Genomic DNA, 16261 nt, shown 5'->3' with positions numbered 1-16261 from the left:
ACCCCTCTTCTGTGTCCCCACCCATTCTCTGTGTCCCCACCCCTCCTCTGTGTCCCCACCCATTCTCTGTGTCCCCAGCCCTCCTCTGTGTCCCCACCCCTCTTCTGTGTCCCCTCCCATTCTTTCCCAGCCTCTGCCAACCACCATCCTCTTCTCATGCTCTTCACAGTGGTAAAGGTGACCGTGGCCACCAGCCTCTAAGACGGCTCCCAGTAAGCCCCACTCCCTTGGATGCATGATTTCGTGCAGTGCTCTTTGTGACTAATAGTGTACAGTGTGAGACGTGACACATGGATCCCAAGACTAAATCTTTTTTGGTTTATTTTACTTACTGAATACAAGGTCTTATTTCATAGTCCAGGCTAACCTTGAACCTGAGGTCCAAGTGCCCCAGCCTCCTGTGGGCTCGTGTCACAGCACGTATCACTGCACCTGGCTCTTTCTCTGGGTCACTCCTGACAAAAGCCAGCCGCCATGTTGTGAGGACACTCAAGCAGTTCCTTGGGGAAACTCTTTGGACAGAGAAACGGGGCCTCCCACCAAAGCCAACGTCAACATGCCATCCGAGGGACAAGCCACACCCTCAGCTGATCCTTCTGAAGATTGCTGCGACAGTTTAATGCTAACTGGACACTGAGAGACCGAGCCAGAGCCAGTTCAACCACTTCACGGGCTCCAGCTACCAAAGCTGGAGGAGATAACGAAGTTCATTGCTGTCTTTACCCGCCCAGTTTTAGGGTAGTTTGTTACATAGCAATAGATAATTAGTAAGTAATAGACAACTATGAAGAGAATAAAATCAGGTTATATAATTTCCAGGCCATTAAACAAACGCCAATATGTGAACATTTTTGAAAATCACGCAATCCCTAGAAAAATGCAAATTAAAATGACAACTCCCAATTAAAAAAAAAGAAAGAAAATCATCCACTCAAAAAAAAAAAAAAAATCACTCAATCATAATAGAAGACTGGAAACCAGAAGAGACATGTGAAAATCATTATAAAGAACAAATGTAGGGACTGGAGAGATAGCTTGGCAGTCTAAGCACCTGCCTGGCAAGCACAAGAACCTGGGTTCAATCCCTGGTACCACACGCCATGCCAGCCCCATGCTGAGTCAGCCACCAAAACCAGACGTGGTGGTATACCTCTGTAATCCCAGCGCTGTGGAGGCTGAGACAGGAGGATCACTATGAGTCTGAGCTGCATAGTGAGACCTTGTACCAAATAAGTAAATAAATAATTTTTTTAAAAGAACAAATGTAAAATTATATATATCAGGGTAATACATATAGACCAAACATTTTTTTTTTTCTTTTGTATTTTAGGGAAGGGCCTACAGTGTGTTCAGGGTCTCACTACTAGATCAGACTCATAGCGATTCTCCTGTTTACAGCCTCCCAAGTGCTGGGATTACAGGTGCGTGTCACCTTGCCCAGTCTCAATTGCCATCTCAGCGTGCCCTGGGGGTGGGGCGGCACTGCAGGCCTGGGGATCAAACCCCCAGCTCCTGTGCCTGCTTGCAGGTGCTTTAATCCGCTGAGCTATTTGACCTGCCCGAAACAAAAATATCAAGCTCAAACTGTTTTACAAAACCCTCTGAAGCCTTCCACTGCGCACTCTAATGGGCTGGGCTGGGGCTCCGTGCCGGGTGCTTACCTGCTCGCAGGGCCTCTGTATTCCAGCTCCAGCAGTGCCCAACAAAGACAAACATCACATGTACATACACATACACATGTGTGCACATGTATGTATAAACCTGTCTTTAAAAAGCCCCAACTTTTGTTGTTGCCAGTGCTAGTGTGTAAACCCAGGGTCCACATACACTAGGCAATACACTTTTTTTTTTTTTAATTACCAAGATCTAAACTCAGGCACTATTGGGCTCTGGCCTCAGCCCCCTATATTTTTATTTTGCTTTGAGACAGGATCTCCCTCAGGTACCCACTGTGGCCTTCACTGCTTGTCCTCCGTCTCTGTCTACCTCCTAAATGGGATTATAAATGTGTCCCACCAAGTCCAGCTCCATTTGTCTTTTGAAGCTAATGTTCCTTTCAAGCCTATCCCCTACCCGCCGAGACTGAAGGCACGGTGTCCCATATGCTAGCCAAGCACTATACCGCACAGCTACCCCTGGACCTTCCTGAGTTCTTTTTCCAGGTTTGATAGACACTCCCGAAGTTGCCCAAGCTGGTCTTGAACCTGTGATCCTGCTGCCTCAGCCTCTTAAGTAACTAGAGGTGCAGGCACCTGGGAGCACACCTAGCCCTTTCTTCTCTTAGATACCAAATCAGACAAAAAGAGCCAGGGTGGCACCCACCTATAATCCCAGCACTCAGGAGCCTGAGGGAGGAGGATCACCATGAGTTCAAGGCCAGCCTGAACTACACAGTGAGATCCTATCTCAAAAAAAGAAGGAAAATTTTAAAAGGGTGGGTGGCTCATTGCAAAGTTTTTTAAAACCAGCTACTAAAGGTGGCTTGTCAATTGCCAAGGGGATACTCACCCTCGGACTACGTTATGGCGCAAGCGACACCAGGATTCCAGGCATGTGAGACCATGCCCAGCCTTATCTCGATTCTAATAATATAACAAAATAAAAAAGTATAAGGGAGAAAAATCATATTACTATCTCAATAGATGTATAAAAATATCTGACAAAATTTAGTTCTCCATCTTTTAAAATACAAGATAGGGTACATTCAGGGTGGTTTGGCTGTAGACGATCATTTATCAGAAACACAAAATAAAACCCAAACTACTTAGCAAAGAAGAATAGCTAAACTTGACCGCAAGAACCTTTGGAGGCACCACACTGAAGAGTAAAATGTTACAAAGAGTTGCTTTAAAATCAGGGGCAAGGGGGCCAGGGAGATGGCTCAGTGGAATAAGCGCTTCCCTGGCAAGCGCAAGGGCCTGAGTTCAATCCCCGGTTCCACCCAAAAAAAAAAAAAAATCAGGGGCAAAGCAAGTTCGACCCCGTGTCCCAGAGGCACAGCAGTCACCATGGCCAAGTACCTGGCCTAGGTCATTGTGATGGGCGCACAGGTGGTGGGTAGAGCCTTTGCTCGAGCCTTGCGGCAGGAATTTGCAGCTAGCCGGGCAGCAGCTGACACTCGGGGCCATGCGGGACACCAGTCTGCAGCGGCATCCAACCTCTCCGGCCTCAGCCTCCAGGAGGCCCAGCAGATTCTCAACATCTCCAAGCTGAATGCAGAGGAGATCCAAAAGAACCATGAACACTTATTTAAAGTGAATGATAAGTTTATGGGTGGCAACTTCTACTTGCAGTCAAAGGTCGTCTGTGCAAAGGAGCGCCTAGATGAGGAACTCAAAATCCAGGCCCAGGGCCAGGGAGATGGCTCAGTGGAATAAGTTCTTCCCTGGCAAGTGCAAAGGCCTGAGTTCAATCCTCGGTTTTGAAAAAAAAAAAAAAAATCCAGGCCCAGGAGGACAGAGAAAAAAGTCAGATGCCTAAAACACGACTGTTCATCTTCCCCTATATCCCATCCCACTGCCTCTTAATTTATAGCTCGGTAATAAATGTCTTTCCTGCAAATAAAATAAAATGAAATCAGGGGCAAAGCAGGACAAGCACCATCGCTGTTTCCACTCTACACTGTACCGCCTAGCTCACATGATGGTAAGAGAAGGAACTAAAGTGTATGAGAACTTGGCGATGCTCCTTCTCAGCCTTCCAAGAATGGTGGGATCACAGGCCTGTGCCACCAGGCCTGCCGACTATGCCCCTTAAAAAAAAAAAAAAAAAAAATAGGCAAAACAGCAGCTTCAGATACTGCAAAAGTATAAAATCTTCCTGAGAGTCACATATAGCAAACTCGAGGCAGTGGTCACTTCTTGGAGGGAAGGGAAGAGGAGAGAGGCAAGGAGAGATTGAGGATGGTTTGCTTGCTTGTTTTGGTGTTTTTGAGACAGATCCTTGAGTGTGGGCAGGGCTTGCGCTCACTATGTAGCCCAGGCTGGCCTCAAACTCAAAGGGATCCTCCTGCCCCAGCCTCCTGAGGGCTGGGATGATAGGTGTGTGCCACCACAGCATCAGGTATATTTTTATTTAGAAAAAGCTAAAAAAAAGAAAAAAAATCACCCTACAGAAATAATAATTTGAAGGGCCGGCCACATAGCTCAGTGTATTAAAGTGCCTACAAGCGGGTGCAGGGGCCGGGGATTCGATCCTGCTGGCCCTGCCCCTGGGGTGCACTGAGATGGCAATTGAGACTGGGCATGGTGGCACACGTCTGTAATCCCAGCTCTTAGGAGGCTGTAAGCCGGCAGATAACTATGAGTCCGATCTATGTAGTGAGACCCTGACCACCCTGTAGACCCTTCCCTAAAATACAGAAGAAAAAGAAATAATAATTTGAGAAAGTAAAATAAAATGCTCAATAAATAAATATTTTAAAATCAGAAACACAAATTAAGTAATAATAATATATGTTTAATACTGATCATGGCTAGAAATTTGATAGAAAATTTCCTAAATCCTTTGGTGGTGTTTAAAAGGTGTCACGGGGGGGGGGGGGGGGCTGGAGAGATGGCTCAGTGGTCTAAAGCACCTACTTGAAACAAGCTTGGCAAAGCACAGGGACCGCGGTTCGATCCCCCAGCACCACATGCCAGCCAGCCCCGCCCCCTGGTGGGCTGAGCTGGCCACACACACACACACACACACACAATAAATAAATGTAATAAATAAAAATAAATAAATAATTTAAAAAAATAAATAAATAAAAATAAATAAAAATAAAAGGTGTCACTGGGCCAGGAAGATAGCTCAGCCAAACAAGTGCCGGCCTGGCAAGGGCAAGGTCCCAAGTTCGAGCCCTAGTACCCCTCCCCCAAAAAGGTGTCATTATGGACCATTTCTAGGAGCACAGAGCTGTCAGACTGTGGCTGCTTTTTTCTTTTATCTTCTCCCCATTCTTTCTTTGTTTTGGATTTTTGCACTGCTGGGGATTGAGCCCAGAGCCTTTGCACTGAGCTATCTTCCCAGACTTTTTTACTTATTTATTTATTTTTTATTTTGAGACAGAGTCTCACTGGGAAGATAAACTTGTGATCCCCCTGCCTTAGGCTGCCAGAGCACTGGGATTCCAGGTGTGTGGGACCGCGCCCAGCCTTATCTGGACTCTAAAATTCACCAGAATGCTGTGTGTCCCTGCCTTCCGCGGTTTCCAGAGCTTGGGATGGATCCTAGGGCCAGCTACATGCTAAGCAAGGGCCGTGCCCCTGGGATACCTTCCCAGGCTCGTGTGTTCCTTAATAGTAAGAAGAGTACAGAAAATGCCCCAACATAACCCATGACGACTTCCAAGACCGTCCTAATCCTGCGCATAGAATTTTGAATCAGTTCTTTAAAACCAGCTTCTAAAGTTGACTTGTGGGGCTGGTGAGATGGCTCAGTGGTCGAAAGCACCTACTTAGAACAAGCTTAGCAAAGCACAGGAACCACGGTTCAATCCCCCAGCACCACATGCCAGCCAGCCCCGCCCCCTGGTGGGCGGAGCTGGCCACACACACACACACACACACACACACACAAATAAATAAATAACTTTTTAAAAAAAGTTGACTTGTCAGTGGCCAAGGGGATGCCCACCCTAGGACTAGGTTACAGCACAAGTGACCGAGCCACTTAGTCACCTGATCATTGTGATGCACAATAAGGCACACACACATGCCCCACGCACACCTGTGTCTGTGTGCACGTGTACCCCGGGTACGCGTGTACCCGAGTGTGCAGCCAAAGAATGTTACCCCAGTGAACAGTCCTGCAGAGCTGAGCAGTTGAGATAATTCTGGAAGTCAGCGAAGTGGAGATTGCTTTACTCAGGAGTCACTGTTTTGCTTCCAAACAGAACAGGTCAGCAGTTGCCTGGTGACCGGGGCGAAACATCTATGGTCTTGTGTGAGCTCCTAACAGCGAGCTGTCCACATAACAGAGGTACATACTCCTTTGCTTCCCATCACGTTTTTACGTTTCCTTCTCCTTTGATCTGGTTTCTCCCTGGTGATGCTGTCCTGTTCTTATTGTCTTGGTAAATCAACAGGACCACATTCACTGAACTAACTTGGCAGGGCCGCTAGCACAGCTGTCCTGAGCATGTGGTACTTGGCATGCTCTCCGCCAGCACCTGCCATAGACTGCACGGCACTGGTGACAATATCACCGCTAAAGCCTCACCTGACCTATCCACTCACACCACAGCTGGAAGTCTCTGGTACCCATTGCCAAGGCAAAGCATTGTCAGATTTTGACAGAAAAAAAAAAAATTGGTGGTACTTCTTTGAAGGTGGAAGGGTATAAACACAACTCAAACATCACATGGGGCATAGTCACGAAATTTAAACTTAACGAAGCATCCAGTCTTTGATCTGGCAACCCTCCCCACACACCCTTCTTTAAGGTCTCCAAACCATTTGGAAGAGCGGGGCTGTGCTGGCGCATCGGTAGTCCCAGGGAGGCTCAGGCAGGAGGAGCACAAGCTTAATCCCAACACGGACAGTTTAGCAAGACTTTGTCTCAAAAATGAAAAGTAAAATAAAAGTAATGCTTTCAAAAATGTCTCAGCCTTGCATCTCACCCCTAGCATCCCACACGCGCACTCTGCAGAGGGACCGTGCAAGGCGAGAGCTGAGAACTACTGAGTGCAGCGCCCCTGTCCAAGTCTGAGTAGGGAAGGCCAAACAGCTGCAAACAGCTGCCTCCCCATGCAGAGGCGCTTCACCTCGGGGCGCAAACTTCAAGAGTGAATTGCCCTCAGCTGTTGGGGCAGAAAGAGGATGCTCGCATGCCATATGGCTGTCCTCTGAGTCACCTACTCTCCCCTGGCCCTGTGGTGGCAGAAACAGAATGGAGCTTGGGGGTAGGTGGGAAGTGTGAAGGAGGCACCTGTGAGGCCATGGTGAGGGGGGACTGGGGGGCTCTGGGAAGCGCACCCTAACCTCCTCCCTTCCAGCCCACCCTCCAGCTTGTGTCTGCACCTTCACGCCTCCTCCAAAATAAAACTGAATGGCTCTTTGCAAGGGTATCTGGAAGTAATTTGCACCCAGCCGGCAGCTGCAGTAACTACGGTTTCAACTTCAACTCCACGATGTTTCCCTTGGTCAAAAACGCATTAGGTCGTTTTCCAGTGCGAAGCATTCAACAAATGGTAACAAGGCAGAGCCACCAGAAACGTACACCTGATTTTCATGACAAATATGGTAATGCTGTATTAGTTGGTGGAGCCACATTCTGTATCGCTGCATGGACCTGTACAGCAACACAAATTGGAACAGAATGGAACCTTTCCCCTGTTGGCAGTCACCCCCAAGGAATGGAGAGATCAGGAATCATGCCAGCTGATATGATACAGCTAAATTATTTCTAAATGAAATCATAATTGATGCCAAGTAACAGAGCTGTGTATCCATTAAAATATAGCCTACTGAAGAAATAAAGTACAATTGAAACCTTCAAAAAAAAAAAAATAAAACTGAGTGAGTCCTCTCACTGCACCCCTACACCCCAACCCAACATAAGGCACACAGAGGACACTCAAAGCTTTTTCTCTGAGTGGCCCTGCGGCTCAAGTCCAGGGCCTCAAGCATGCCAAGTGAACAATCTACCCCAGAGCTAATCCCAGTAGTCCTATTTTTATTTTGAAGAGATCTTGCTAAATTGCCCACGTCAGCCTTGAACCTTTGATCCTCCTTCCTTGGCCTCCTGATTAGATGGGAAGAGGCAGAGTCCATCCCACCCACACCAAAGCCACTTATTAATGAATAAAACAAAATATCTTCAGCCACTTATTTAATAAATATTTTAAAATTAATTTATCATTTTAAAAACTGGCATGGATGCAACTAGAGGCTATACTCATAAGTGAAATAAACCAGATCCACATGTGTAAATATCATATTGTCTCCCTAGTGTAAGAACCTGAAAGAAGAAATAAAACATGGAAGGTATGACAGATACAGTAAAATGGAAAGAAACTGAATGTAAGTATTAAACAACCAAGATGAGAGAAAGGAGAAAAGATAGTAAGAAAGGAAGGGGGAAAAACACACAAGTATATATACAGGATGGCTGAGATGAGTGTACTAATAATTTCCATCAGTTTTTTGAAAACAGTGATGATGTGTAGAATTTTCACCTTGACTGACTGTATGCTGATATCTGTGATCTGAGCGGCTACATCGAGGACAGCTATGTGTACTACACAACCCACGATGGAATACTTCTCATCTCGGTCTTTTAAATGTGTACCGTTTCTAATGTCTTATCAATTATCATACTCTCTTTAAAATAAATTTAAAAAAAAACAAAGACAAGGAAAGAAGTTAAGACTTCTTGAAAGCAAGCGTTAATATTCGATTATTTGCCCAATCTTACATGACTATATCTATTAATCTGAGCAACAGATTTAGCAATAAAAATAGATAATATAACAACCATTGTCAATTAGCTTTTCGTTTTGAAAATCTGTAACATATGTATTGTTGTATGTTACTGTTTCTGTCTTTTTTCTATTTGTTTTTGCTTCTGTTTTTTACTCTTCAAAATTAAATAAAATTGAATTAAAAATAAAAACTGGTGATTTATAGGTACAAAACAATAATAGAATATCACTGTTCCTATTTTTTAAATGTTTTGGTTTTTTTCTTAGCATTAACCATATGTACAATGAAGTTTAATCTTAAATTAAAAGGCGATACAAGATAGTGTGGGGCAGCTCCTGTATCTTGGCTTTGAAGTGTTTGCCTCATGTCTGATGATTGGGAGCTCATGCCTCTCAAGGAAACAGCTACGATGCAGTCCTCAAAGGCCACAGGAGAACAGTCCACAGGAGAAAGGGCCACGGGAGAATGGTCCACAGGAGAAAGGGCCATGGAGAAAGGGCCACAGGAGAAAGGTGCACAGCACCTGTGTTCCATCCTGCCTAGCGTCACAGTAGAAGAAAATCCCCGCCCAGCCAGTGCACCACACAGCAAATGGTCACATGGAAAAGGCCAGACCAAGACTACAATCTCCCTTGATCATTTCTGGCAGAACATCGAGGCTAAAGATCCAACAATGAGAATTTAAATCTCTTCTCTGCTCTGTAATAGATCCTCTTCATCCCTGCGCTACCAGTCCCATTGAGTCCTGTATAGGGCACCCATTTGGGTTACAATCCCATGCCTGGGGGACCCCACTGACCTCGAATGCAGGTGCTCAGATGACAGCACCAGGTGTGTAAGGGCTCTGACAAAGGTGTGCACCCTCATTTTGAAAGTTGGCTCTGAACATTTCTAGAGGGTCAAAATTTTTATACTGTTATACAAATAGGCCCCAGGAGTGCTGACATTTCACCCATTGTATTGTTTCTGTATATATCTGACCCTTTGGGATAAGAACGGGGCTCAGGGGAAACAGTCCATTATTTTACTAAAATAAACTTAACTGAAAATCTCTTCATCAATGACTTCCATGGCTTTCTGTGACTTCTAGGATTCAGACCCACTAATATTTTCCTCTCTGTGTCTTGGTTGTTTCACTTGACATAATGTATTCTAAGTTTTAAGAATCCAATACATGGAAACAATAAAGTGGAGAAATAGGAAGACTCAGATCAAAGGCAAAAGCTGAAGTTATTTAGAAGGAATAGATCTAGAAATCTAGTGGACAACGTGAGGGCTACATTAAGTGCACTCTGTAGTGCATTTGCCAAGAGAGTGGATTTGAGGGGCTCTTACAAAACACACACACAAGTGCACACATGTGCACACAGGCACGCACACATGCACACATGCACATGGTGTCTAGATGAATGATGAGTATGCTCATTTGCATATCAGGATGAGAGTCTCAAGTCTGATGCTGGGTTTTTTCAAGCCTAGTGTTGTACACCTTACACAAATATTTTAAAAAGGTATCTCTGAGCCCCAGATGATATCTGAAGAGTTTCAAATGCTATTTAATACCAAACAACTCTGAACCAGGAAGAACAGTATTCAGTAGTCTTTCCAGCTGCACTGAGAAAGACAGTAGGCCCGGGCTTGACTCTCACTTTCTGTCTCGTGGTTACGTGACCCTCAGCAGCTTCTCTTCCCCTCAAAGTTTCAGTTTCTTCTTTCCTCCTCCTTCCTTTCTTCTTTTTTCCTGCCTTTCTTCCTTTTCTTTTCTTCTTATTTTTTGAGATAGGGTCTTATCATGTCTCTTAGGATGCCTAGAACCTGCAATCCTCCTTCTTTAGCCTCCTAAATGGATGCCTGGATCTTTAAAATTTGGTACAGGGTCTCACTCTGCTGCTCGGAGGTAGGGCTGTCACAGCACGTGGTGCAGGGATGGAAGCCAGGCCTTGTGCTTGCCAGGCAGGCACTTAGACCACTGTGCTAGCTCCGTGGCCCTTGATCTCTAACATGGGAATGATAATAATAATAATAATAATAATAATAATAAGCATTTTAAAGATTGTGCCGATTTAAGGAGATCCTGCATATGGAATAGCCAACATTTAGTACAAAAAGCAAGAAATACTAGCTAATATTGCTAGTTTTATGACTACTGACTATATTGAACTACAAATTGGAATGATGGTTTCTTTTCAGAGACTACGGTTCCAACCCCTTCCCAGGAACCTCATGGCCAGTGTCAGCTCCAGCCGGCCTGGCCTCCTCTCTCCTACCTCCTTGCCCTCAGGAGGCCTCCCACCACTCCCAGAGGCGCAGCTCCAAGCACTCTAGGGCCTGCTCTCCAGCACAGCTACCGCCCCTGGCCGGATCTGCAGCCTTGAGAACAGGCCTGATGGTGAGTGAACACAGCTGCGGCCCTCCTGTCTCCACCACGCAACATGGGAGAGAGGAAGAAGTGAACAGAATAACACTGTTTTTAGAAATGTCAGGCTGGGGGGCTGGCCAAATAGCTCAGCAGAGTGGGAGTGTTGATCCCGGGCCTGCAGTGCTGGCCCCGCCCCTGGGGTGGGCTGAGACAGCAATTGAGACTGGGTGTGGTGGTGGGCACCTGTAATCCCAGCTCTTGGGATGCTGTAAATAGGCGGATCACTAGGAGTACGATCTAGTAGTGAGATCCTGCTGAACACCCTGTAGACCTTTCCCTAAAATACACAAAAAAAAAGAAAGAAAAAGAAAGAAAGAAAGAAAGAAAGAAAGAAAGAAAGAAAGAAAGAAAGAAAAAAGAGAGAAAGAGAGAGAGAAAAGAAAAAAGAAAGAAAAAAAATGTCAGGCTGGGGAGATAGGTCTGCCGCCTAAGCGCCCAGCCAGCAAGCACAAAGACCCAGGGTCGATCTACATGACGTACTACATGATGTGCCCCACGTGCCAGTCACTGAAGCCCAGTGTGACAGCGTTTTCCTGTAATCCAAGGACTGGGGAGGCTGAGACAGGCGGATTACTACGAGTCTAAACTGCCTAGTGAGAACTTGTACCAAAAAGTAAATAAAATAAAACATGAAAGAAATGTCAGCTTTGGGTCGGGGAAATGGCTCAGTAGAATAAGCGTTTCCCTGGCAAGCACAAGGGCCTGAGTTCAATCCCTGGTCTGAAAAAAGAAAGAAAGAAAGAAAGAAAGAAAGAAAGAAAGAAAAGAAAAGAAATGTCAGTAAAATAGTAAGTAGCAGATGCTTGCCAGGGAGGCTGCTGCTCATCTCTAAGCCACTCGTTGGGCAGGTTCGCTGAATTTCTTTCTCTCCGCAGCCTGGAGCTCCAAGCAGCTCAAGGAAGACGTCTGCGGAGAGGCTGGGTGGACAGCCCAACAGTAAGGACCCTGGGCCCCGTTTTCTCATCTGTGAACCCCAACGGTAGCCCCGCTTCCTCCCTCTCCCAGCGGCTGGGCACCGTGGGACTCTGAACCCAGGTCGGGGCATCTCTGCGGCACATGCTCTGACACATGGTTTGGCCACAGGATAGAGTACCGGGAATAAAAGCGTCCTAAAAATCCAGGACTTGCGGTTGCCATGGCGACGAGGAGCCCCAGGGAGCTGCGGGCACTGGGCTGGTGCACCGGACAGCTGGGACTCGGCTGAGGTGGAAGAGCGAGGGGCCAAGCGGAAAGAAAGCGCCCTGAGGGGCGTCGGGAAGTAGTGATCGGGTTCCCCTCCTTGGGACTTCTGCCCCTGGTGGCTGGTGGGTGCAGCCGGGCGGGCCCTGCGCCCCCAGGGTGTGCCGGCTCTGCTCGCAGGGGCGGAGGCCTGCCTGCTTCGGCCTCCTCCTCACCAGCAGAGGGAAAGCGACGTCTCAGCCGTCCCGCGGCCGGCGGAATGGGCATCATGGGCGTGGCCAGGGGGCGCAAGGCTGGGGCAGGGCTGCAGGGGTTGGGGGTTGCCGGAGACCCTCAGCGCCTCTAGGGCTCGGGACCCCGCCAACCTGGGAGTGCGAGCCCACCAGCCGTCCTCCCTGCAGCCCGGAGTCCTCTGCTCCGACTCGGACCCCAGGCCCGCGGCGCTGCCTTGGTGGACCCGGGTGGGCGGCTGCACATTCCCCAGCGCCGGCTCCCGTAGGCCTGGAAACCGGCGGGCCGGGCCTCCTGCACAAGCCTTTTCCTCCAGGAGGGGCGGGACGCGGAGCGAGCCGTGAAAAGGGAGAGAATTGCCTGGGTTGGGCCAGGGAGGGGGATGGGCAGGGAATGAGCTCCGCGCTTTGTGAAAGAGTTATCTGGTCCAGCCTGGCGCCGGGTAAATTGGCTGGGCAGAGGAAAGTCCTAATTGGGGTGGAGGCCACGGGCATGGCCAGGTAGCGGCCGGCCGTGGACTCCGGGTAATTACGGGGGAGGAGCAAGGCGCGGCGGGGCAGCCGGTGCGCCGGCCATCGAGTCACAGGCCCTCACAGGAGTGAGGGTCCAGCGAGGGCTCCTCTCTCTGCAAAAGCGGGGGAAAGAGCCGTGCATAACTTTACCCGAGCATAGACTTTAAGATGGCTAATGCCAAACTGTCCATCAAAATTAATAGGGCGTTGCTACTTCTGATAGAGCAAAAGGGAGAGAACTCTCATACATTTTATTCATTTATTCATCGAGGAGAAAAATCATGTATCTGCTAAAAATTTCAGGAAAAAGGTTGGAAGGTGACTAATTTTGATTTTAAAGTGCTGCATGTGTAAGCTCTTTCGGCACATTTGAGAGCATCAAAATCACACCTTGGCTGCAATAAAAAGTATTTTCTTCTTTGATAATAGATTAAAACCCTGCATCTAAGCTTAGGCTGAGAGGCATTCATCCTGCAATTATTGATTATATCTTTGATGAGTCGAGACTCTTTTTAACTTCCTTTGTATCAAGAAATACGTTAAATGGCTAATTGACTGATAAGTGGGGACTCTGCATGTCACAGGAATTAATCAATATATTGACTTCTTGACTCCTACTTTGCTGCTTCTTGGTTTAACTCTCCTTTCTTTCCGGGGATGCCTTGAAGGACGCTTTCTCTAGACAGATGACTTTGTTTTCTAAATTGTACGGACACAGGGCAACTTACTGTTCTAGAACCTGAGCGCATTTCTTGAGTAATCAGACCTCGCAAGGGAAGAGGACACTCCGCCTACCTCACCATCTGCATCTGGTGCACGTGGGTAGCTCTTCTTTTCCTCACTGTCCGCTTTCCAAAGGGACTAAAAGGAACTCGTAACAGTTCTCTGAGAAAATGTTAGAACTTATTTTAATGCGCTTGAACCCCTAGTTTGTTTTATGGAGCAATACATTTTTTATTTAAAAATTTAAGAGTCTTTGTTAATTTTTCCCAAGACAATCCTTAGGTGGCATTTCCTTCCAAATCATGCCTCTTTAATTTTGTTTTAAAGGCCTTCAGTACGACAGAGAAGCCAGTGTGCTTAAACCCCCAATAGCCACTTTGGTCTGGGGGGTGCATCTTCCTTTTCCTTCCTGCAGCAGCTTGAGGAGCCCCTGAGGGGGACACTGGGTGGAGTGCAGCTGGTGGCTGCTGCTCCTGGAGCTCCATGGCACGTCCAGGAAGAGACCTAGAGGCCTGCAGGTGGGCCTCTGCCCTGCTGCTCCGTCTGCACCTTCCATTCACACGACTCGGCTCACGGTTTCAGCCAGGGAAGCCACTAGATGAATTAATAGCAGATTTGCTCAGCTGAAAATAAATGTTTACCAGTTTAAGGGGCTGGGGGCTTTTGGCAAAGAGCTGGCATTTTGTCTGCCTGGCTCCTTTTTTGGCCTGCACATCCCTGAGGTGTGTAATTAAAGTAAGGGAATTTGTGCAGCGTGCTTTAGGGCATTAATGAATAGAAAACATGGCCTATTTCAGCAATTTGGTGCCTAATGTCAGAGTGTGCATTTCCTGTGTGAGGTATCGCAATAATAGGGCTCTGGGATAATAGAGGCGCCTGCAATCCCATGCAAAGAAAAAGGAAAGTGACAGCATTTGTTTCTAAATTCCAATACAAAATACATGAAAAAGAGCAATTTACATTTAAAACAGACAGACTTTGAACTTGAACATACTCTCAGAATTAATGGTTATTAAATCGGCACCACTTTGCAGATGTTGAAATTCCCTTCAGGACAAAGATCCTGGCTGCTGCTATCAGGTTACATGGCAAAACCGAATACACGCTATCAAGTGGTTCTAATCATAACTGTTCTAGCTTTGCTGTTGAAATTCTTGAACAGCTTGAAACCTGGGAAGGCCTTTGTGAGCCCCAGCAACTTGGAGAGGAAGGGCAGAAAGAACAGTTCGCATTTATTGAGCACCTGTTACACGCCAGATACTTTCACACACTGATCAATTTTAATTTTTTTTTTAATAAATAAGGTATCTGGCATAATAACCAGGCAAAGAGTATGAGTCGTTTTATATTTTGGTTGGAAAAAAATAAAGTCTAAATGGAATTAGATAACCTTCCAAAGACCACATAAAAGCAGTTGGGGACATTGGAATGGGGGCAGAGCCCTAGGGTAGGTGATGGGAAAAGCTGTCCTGTCCCAGGACAAACAGCACTACTAATACAGGACAGAGTGACCAGGACAGGAAATGGGCCTGCAACTGGGCCTGGGGGTGGGAGGTAGGGGCACTGTGATCACAGATGGACGTCAGAATCTGACTCCAGAACTGAGGGATCAACACAGCATGGGAACACAGGCCGCCCCCTCTAGGTCTCTGTTCTGTCAGGGGTCAGCTTTTGAAAGATGGATCTGATGACCTAAAGAGCCCATTGCATTTTTGGTTTTAATTAAGAGATGGGGTCTTCCTATGTTGCCAGTGCTTGCCTTGACTCCTGGGATCATGCGATCGTCCTACCTCAGCCTTCAGAGTAGTTGAGAGTAGAGGCATATGCAAATATGCCTGGCTCAATGGAAGAAGGCCTGTTTCTCTTTTAGAAGTCTACACTACTTGGTGACCTTGGCAATGACCAGAGAACAGAGGACAAGCGCTGACTTAATCCATAAACAGGGGCAGTCCTGCAGGATAAGCCTCAGCTATCTACCCACGCTGTGGGCACTGTGTGAGACTCCTGTCGGCCCCGCAGGGCCTTCTTCCCTGGTGAAGCGAGTGCATATTTCTTACATCGTCCACATGCTCACTTCTCAGGCTAAACTTGTCTTTAAAAGGCTTCCTTCCCAACTGGCCCACACCTGCTTTGCAGCTTGTTTTGGCCTCTCTCGGGTCCTCTTGTGTTCTCCAAAACCTTTGAAGAGGCTCTCAGGGACACAGCCCTGGGGATCGGATGCTACTGTTAAGGAAACAGTCACGTGTGCGCATGCGCGTGCGTGCGTGCGTGCGTGCGTGTGTGTGTGATATGAGATGGTCCAAGTGTGAAGGCCAGAAGTTCCCGGGTGCAGTGTGGTCCCTCTGGGGCATGGTCCTTAGTGGTTCTCATTCTGCCAACTTGAGCTCCACTACCCATCAGCAGTGCCTGCTCTGCTCCCCTGTGCTGCGCTGGCGAATGATGGTCCCCAAATGAAATCACATCCAGGCTTCAGCTAAGTATACGACCTGCGGCTGGCTCCCCAACACCCTTGGGTCAATGCACCCCCTGGCCGAGTGTGACCAGCTGTGACCCCTCTCAAATTGTGCTCTCCTTGACCCTCCACCATCTCATCACCCCTCTTGGATCTGTGGGTCCGTTACCTCCTGTTTCACCCAACAGCAGAGGGTCCCTCAAAATGTATGTTCCCAGCCACGCCCCTCACCACCTGCCAGCTTAAGCGCCTCGTACCCCAGCTTTCCTTTCCTGGCTTTGGATGGCTTCCTGAGGCTCCCAGCCAGGGCCAGTCCACCCTGCTTCTGCAATAGAAC

The sequence above is a fragment of the Octodon degus genome, unplaced genomic scaffold (assembly GCF_000260255.1).
Source record: "Octodon degus isolate 3935 unplaced genomic scaffold, OctDeg1.0 scaffold00007, whole genome shotgun sequence".
Taxonomy (NCBI): Eukaryota; Metazoa; Chordata; class Mammalia; order Rodentia; family Octodontidae; genus Octodon; species Octodon degus.
Note: the sequence above shows the minus strand (reverse complement) of the source record.